Below are 6,020 nucleotides of genomic sequence, written 5' to 3'. Positions count from 1 at the left end.
TAATAGTTTACTTTTGTAAATAGTAACATTTCTTCAGCATTTAGTACAAGCTGTTTCCTGTTTCATTTCCTCTGTACACCCTCACCATGAATTCCATTTTACAGGTGGGGCAGCTGAGGCCCCAGGACACAGAGCCAGGCAGAATTCAGAATGCTTTAGAAGTGCCCTGGGGAGATCCAAACCAGTAAGGCAGCTCCAGGTAAAAGGAAACAGTAGGAGTCCTGAGCCAAGGCTCTGGAGAAGGTGATGCCTCAGTGACAGACTTGAAGGTGGAGTCTCTGAGGTGACCGAGGGCTGACCCTGCTCAGCGTCAAAAGTGAGCCCAGGCCTGGAGAACAGAGTGAGTGGTTACATCTACCCAGAGCCTCCGTCTCTGGCTGCCCTCCCACCTCTCCACACCAGACAGCTCAGAGTAGAAGCTCCATCCAGATTCCTGCTGATTTTGATTATTCCAGTGTGATGATCTGTGTGCCAGGACAAGAAGGCAGGGTATCTCAGGGAGATGGTTTCAGGAAGCAAACACAGCCTGGGCAGAGCAGGGAAAGAAAGCAGGTTCTGTCTGCGGGAGAATGGATACACGTGTATGTACAGCGGAGTCCCGTTGTCCTGGAGTCCCTTTGTCGTGCACCCTAAACTATCACATTGTTAATCAGGTATACGCTAATACAAAATAAAAGGGTTTTTAAAAAAAGAAGCAGAAAAAGAAAAGAAGGTTCTGAGTGGTTAGAAGGTGGGTGTGGGGGGGAAGGACTGAGAGCTGGAGACCCCGTTTCCGGGGTGCACGGCAGCAAGGCCTGGGCAGAGATGCCGATGAGATACTCCTAGAGCCACTGAGGTCCATGTGAGAGACGCCCCCCTCCCCCACCCTGCCCCTAGTGCCCTCTGCAAGGAGGACAGAAAGTTGTGCGTGGCTCCGGGTCAGAGGACTCCAGGGCCAGGCTGGGTGGCAAGCTACAGTGAGACAAAACAGACTGCCCATCCCCACCCCCAGCCCCTATTCAGGCTATTTATGGCCTCTCCACTCCCGTTTGATTCTTGGGTCTGGAAGATCCCCTAGAGGAAGGCATGGCAACCCACTCCAGTATTCTTACCTGCAGAATCCCATGGACAGAGGAGCCTGGCAGACTACAGTCCATGGGATCGCAAAGAACTGGACGTGACTGAAGCGACTTAGCACGCACATGCCACTCCCACCGGCCAGCCTTGCCACCTGCTCGGGGCAAGATGAGGAAGAGTCAGGAAGCACAGGGATAAACAAAGGGTTTCAGAGACTCAGGACAATCCCTGGTTTTGTCTCGCCTTGGAGGAGGCCTCTTCTCTGGCCTGCGGCTCTGGAGGAGCCACAGGGGAGCTGGGCAGAGCCTCCCGAAGGGGAACCACATCCACTATATGTGTCATCCGCATCCGGGTGTACCCAGCTCCAAGCCTGTGATGCAGGTTCAGAGCCGTGAAGGCACTTGCCCAGGGTCACACAGCCTGCGTGAGCTGAGATAGAACCCGACTCAAGATCGTCCATGCTTTCTGCCCACCCTCCAGTGGGCCTCTGTGATGGGGCCGGAACAAAAGTCAGTGTTTCCAGGACCTCCCTGGTGGTCCAGATGTTAGGAATCAGCCTGCCAGTGCAAGGGCACATGGGTTCAATCCCTGGTCCGGGAAGATCCCACAAGCCGCGGAGTAGCTAAGCCCGTGTGCCACAGCTACTGACACGGGTGCTCTAGAGCCCACACTCTGCAACAGGAGAAGCCCGCACACTGCACCCAGAGAGTAGCTCCCACTTGGCGTTACTGGGGAAAGCCCACGTGCAGCAACAAACACCCAGGACAGCCAAAACTAACTAAATAAATAGTAGTAAAAATAAAAATTTAAAAAAAGAATACATTAAAAAATTTCTCCATGTTTCCAAGTTAGGTTGCTGCTGTAGGGATACAGCTCAACGACAGAGTATTTGACTACAAATTAGATGGCTACTCTTTCACTGAGGTCCCCTGGCTTTATATGTATCAGTTCAGTTCAGTCACTCAATCATGTCTGACTCTTTGCAGCCCCATGGACTGTAGCACACCAGGCTTCTTTGTCCTTCATCAACTCCCGGAGCTTGCTCAAACTCATGTCCATTGAGTTGGTGATGCCATCCAGTCATTGCATCCTCTGTCATCCCCTTCTCCTCCTGCCTTCAGTTTTTCCCAGCACCAGGGTCTTTTCCAATGAGTCAGATCTTCATATCAGGTGGCCGAAGTATTGGAGCTTCAGCTTCAGCATCAGTCCTTCCAATGAATGTTCAGGACTGATCTCCTTTAGGATTGACTAGTTTGATCTCCTTGCAGTCCAAGGGACTCTCAAGAGTCTTCTCCAACACCGTAGTTCAAAAGCATCAGTTCTTTGGTACTCAGCTTTCCTTATAGTCCTACTCTCACATCTATACATGACTACTGGAAAAACCATAGCTTTGACTAGATGGACCTTTGTCAGCAAAGTAAAGTCTCTGCTTTTTAATATGCTGTCTAGGTTGGTCATAGCTTTTCTTTCAAGGAGCAAGTGTATTTTAATTTAATGGCTGCAGTCACCATCTGCAGTGATTTTGGAGCCCAAGAAAATAAAGTATATTTAAGCCACAGGCTCTTGGGACCCTTGCAGAATCTCTTTTGAGAATCGTTGTAAGGGAGCTATCGCATTGCCAGCAGCTCGGCCCCACCAGTGACTAATTCATCTCAAAGGTAGGAAGGCTCCAGCCATTGCGTGTGTTACAAGAACTTTCCCTTTGCCCGGGAATTACAGGCAGGGCCCTCCTCTATCAGGTTTAATTCAGTTCCCATTCGCCCCACCTCCTTTTCCTTCCATTAACACTGTAAATAATTATTCTTGTCTTTGTGGCTCTTAATGGACTCTGAACCATGGCAGGTGCTGGGACTATCAGTCCCTGTCACTCTCTGGGTGACAGGTGTCAGCACTATCTCAGAGAGGAGTGACCTGTGACCTTCGACTCTTGTTGAGAAAGTCAGCTGAGAACAGCTGAGGAAGCCCAAGGGTGACAGGAGATGGTCTCTGGCTCACAGAACCGGTTTATCCTTAGGGGTGGGTGGCAGATAAGCTGGAGATAGACCCAGGACGGAGGCTGCAGCCCAAAGGTAAGTTTTAGGAAGTTCACATCTGGACACGGGGGGCAGACAGAGGCCCCTGAGGCAACTGGGTTGAGCAGGTTGGGCCTGGGGCCCACAGGGGCACTACCTAAGTGGTCTTGGAAAGACAGGGATGGCTGGACACAGCAGGGAGCCCCAGGAATGATTTGTAAGACGTGAGACTGCCCACGTGAGACTCCTGGAGGAGTGAAGACATCACATCCTTGATTGAAGAAGAGGGCGGAGATGTTCTCAAGGACAGAGAGAAGCCAGGCAGCAGGGGTAGGGAGCCTCACTGGTGCTGTTTTCAAGGAATCCCCCTCCCCAAGAGAAAGAACAGAGCTGGGTGGAAGGTGATGCATTTCCCAGGACCGGAGGGGCTCCTCCTGGGTGGTTGGCTTGTCCCGAGACAGTCAGGTTATGTGGGTGCGGTCCCACACTGTGCAAGGGGCTGAGCATCTTGTTCACCCAAAATCTGGCTCCAGGGGCCCTGATCTCCCCCTGTCTTCCACTGCTTCTCAACCTGGGTCCACTCACTTTGTCATGTCTGTGTTCCCATCACCCGCCTCGGCACCTCGCAAGGCGCTTAAACAATCCTACAAGATCCAAATCTGTGTTTTCCTCCTTTGCCTCAGCTCTCACCACTCCTGCCTTGGCTCAACTGTTTTCCGATCATCGACTGCATTTTTGAAGCTCTGCAGAGTTGCCCAGAGCTTCTCTCAGGCGCATTCTCCCTGCATCTCTCTCCATACTTTACTAGCTGTGTGCTCACACTCAGTCGAGCCCGCCAGGCTCCTCTGTCCATGGGATTTTCCAGGCAAGAATATTGGAGTGGGTTGCCATTTCCTTCTCCAGCTTAACTGGCTAAGTCTCATTAATCTTTCAAGTCTCAGCCTAAAGCTAAACCACCTTTGTGAACTCTCATCACAGACTGGAACTTCTCCTACATGCTAGAAGAGCCTGTCACAGCACGTTATCACACTGCATCTCATTCTCCTGATAACCTGTCTACATCCCCCACCAGAGTAGGTTCCATAAAGCAAAGTGTGTATACACACCTCTGCAGTCTCTTGAGCTGATACTCATCATATAATGTTGTGAAACAATAGGCAGGTAGACGGATGGATGGCTAGAATGATGAATGGATGGGTGGATGGGATGCTCATAGGATAAGGTTCATGCCAGACAGCCAAACCCTCCTTCCAGAATGTTCTGAAGCTGATTCCTTGATTTTTAGGTAGGACTGATAGGGGTCATTGGGCAGGCAACAAGGCAAAGAAGTGAATGGGTTTTCATCATGATCAAGATTGCAAAGACGTCAGTCTTCTCTGGTGGTCCACAGTGGCTAAGACTCCACGCTCCCAGTACAGGGGACTCAAGTTTGATCCCTGCTCGGGGAACTAGATCCCACGTGCTGCAATTACAATTCTGCATAGCACAACTAAAGAACCTGCATGCCACGATGAAGTTTGAAGATCCCGCATTTCACGCCAAAGACCTGACACAGCCAAATAAATAAATATTAAAAAAAAAAACACAAGATACCACCTCACACCTGTCAGAATGGCTGTCATCAAAAATACAGCAAATAGCAAGTGTTATTTACAAAGAAGAGGCGGCACACACATGCACACGCGCATACTCACACACTGGAATATTAGCCACAGGAAAGAATGACAATTTGCCATCTGTGACAGTGTGAATGGGCCTGAAGGATATTATGCCTAGTGAAATAAGTTACAGAAAGATGAATACTGTATATTTTTACTTACATGTGGAATCTAAAAAAAAAAAAGTGAATGAATGAATACAACAAGAAAGAGATTCACTGGCATAGAGAACAAAGTAGTGGTTACCAGCGGGGAGAGGGGAGAAGGAAGGGGCAAGATAAGAGAAGAGGATTAAGAAGTGAAAAGCTACCAGGTATAAAATGAAAAAGATACAAGGAAGTAATGTACAATGCAGGGAATATAATAACTTCAATACTTTATAATAACTTTATTATAAATAACTTAATAATAATATTACTTACAAAAATATAGAGTCTCTATGTTGTAAACCTGAAACTAATGTGATATTTTAAGTCAACTATACCTCAATTTAAAAAAAGAAGAAGAGTATCAAGAGGAGATAAGGAGTCAGCCTTTCAGAACTGGCACTACCCATGTGCTCTGGCTGTTGATGGCTTAGCTGGGATCCAGGGAGTACTCTGATGCTAAAAGGGACCTGAGCACATCTTAGATACAGTTAGCAAGAAGCTCCTCTCTGCGTTACCAAGCAGCAAGCCTGTCCCTCTTCTTCCAGATCTCTCTGCTCAGCTCCTTTTAAATACTGTGATGAAAAAAGCACATAACTTAAAATGTACCCTCTTAACCATTTTGATTGTTTGTTTCGGTTCAGTCACTCAGTCGTGTCTGACTCTGCAACCCCATGGACTGCAGCACACCAGGCTTCCCCATCCATCACCAACTCCCAGAGCTTGCTCAAACTCATGTCCATTGAGTTGGTGATGTTATCCAACCATTGCATCTTCTGTCATCCCCTTCTCCTCCTGCCTTCAATATTTCCCAGCATCAGGGTCTTTTCCAGTGAGTCAGTTCTTCACATCAGGTGATGAAAGTATTGGAGCTTCAGCTTCAGCATCAATCCTTCCAATGAATACTCAGGACTGATTTCCTTTAGGATTGACTGGTTTGATCTCCTTGCAGTCCAAGGGACTCTCAAGAGTCTTCTCCAATGCCACAGTTCAAAAGCATAAATTCTTCTGCCCTCAGCTTTCTTTATAGTCCAACTCTCACATCTATACATGACTCCTGGAAAAACCATATCTTTGACTGGACAGACCTTTGTCAGCAAAGTAATGTCTGCTTTTTAATATGTGGTCTAGGTTGGTCACAGCTTTTC

The sequence above is a fragment of the Ovis aries genome, chromosome 11, assembly GCF_016772045.2.
Source record: "Ovis aries strain OAR_USU_Benz2616 breed Rambouillet chromosome 11, ARS-UI_Ramb_v3.0, whole genome shotgun sequence".
NCBI classification, from domain to species: domain Eukaryota; kingdom Metazoa; phylum Chordata; class Mammalia; order Artiodactyla; family Bovidae; genus Ovis; species Ovis aries.
This window is presented reverse-complemented; position numbering follows the sequence as displayed.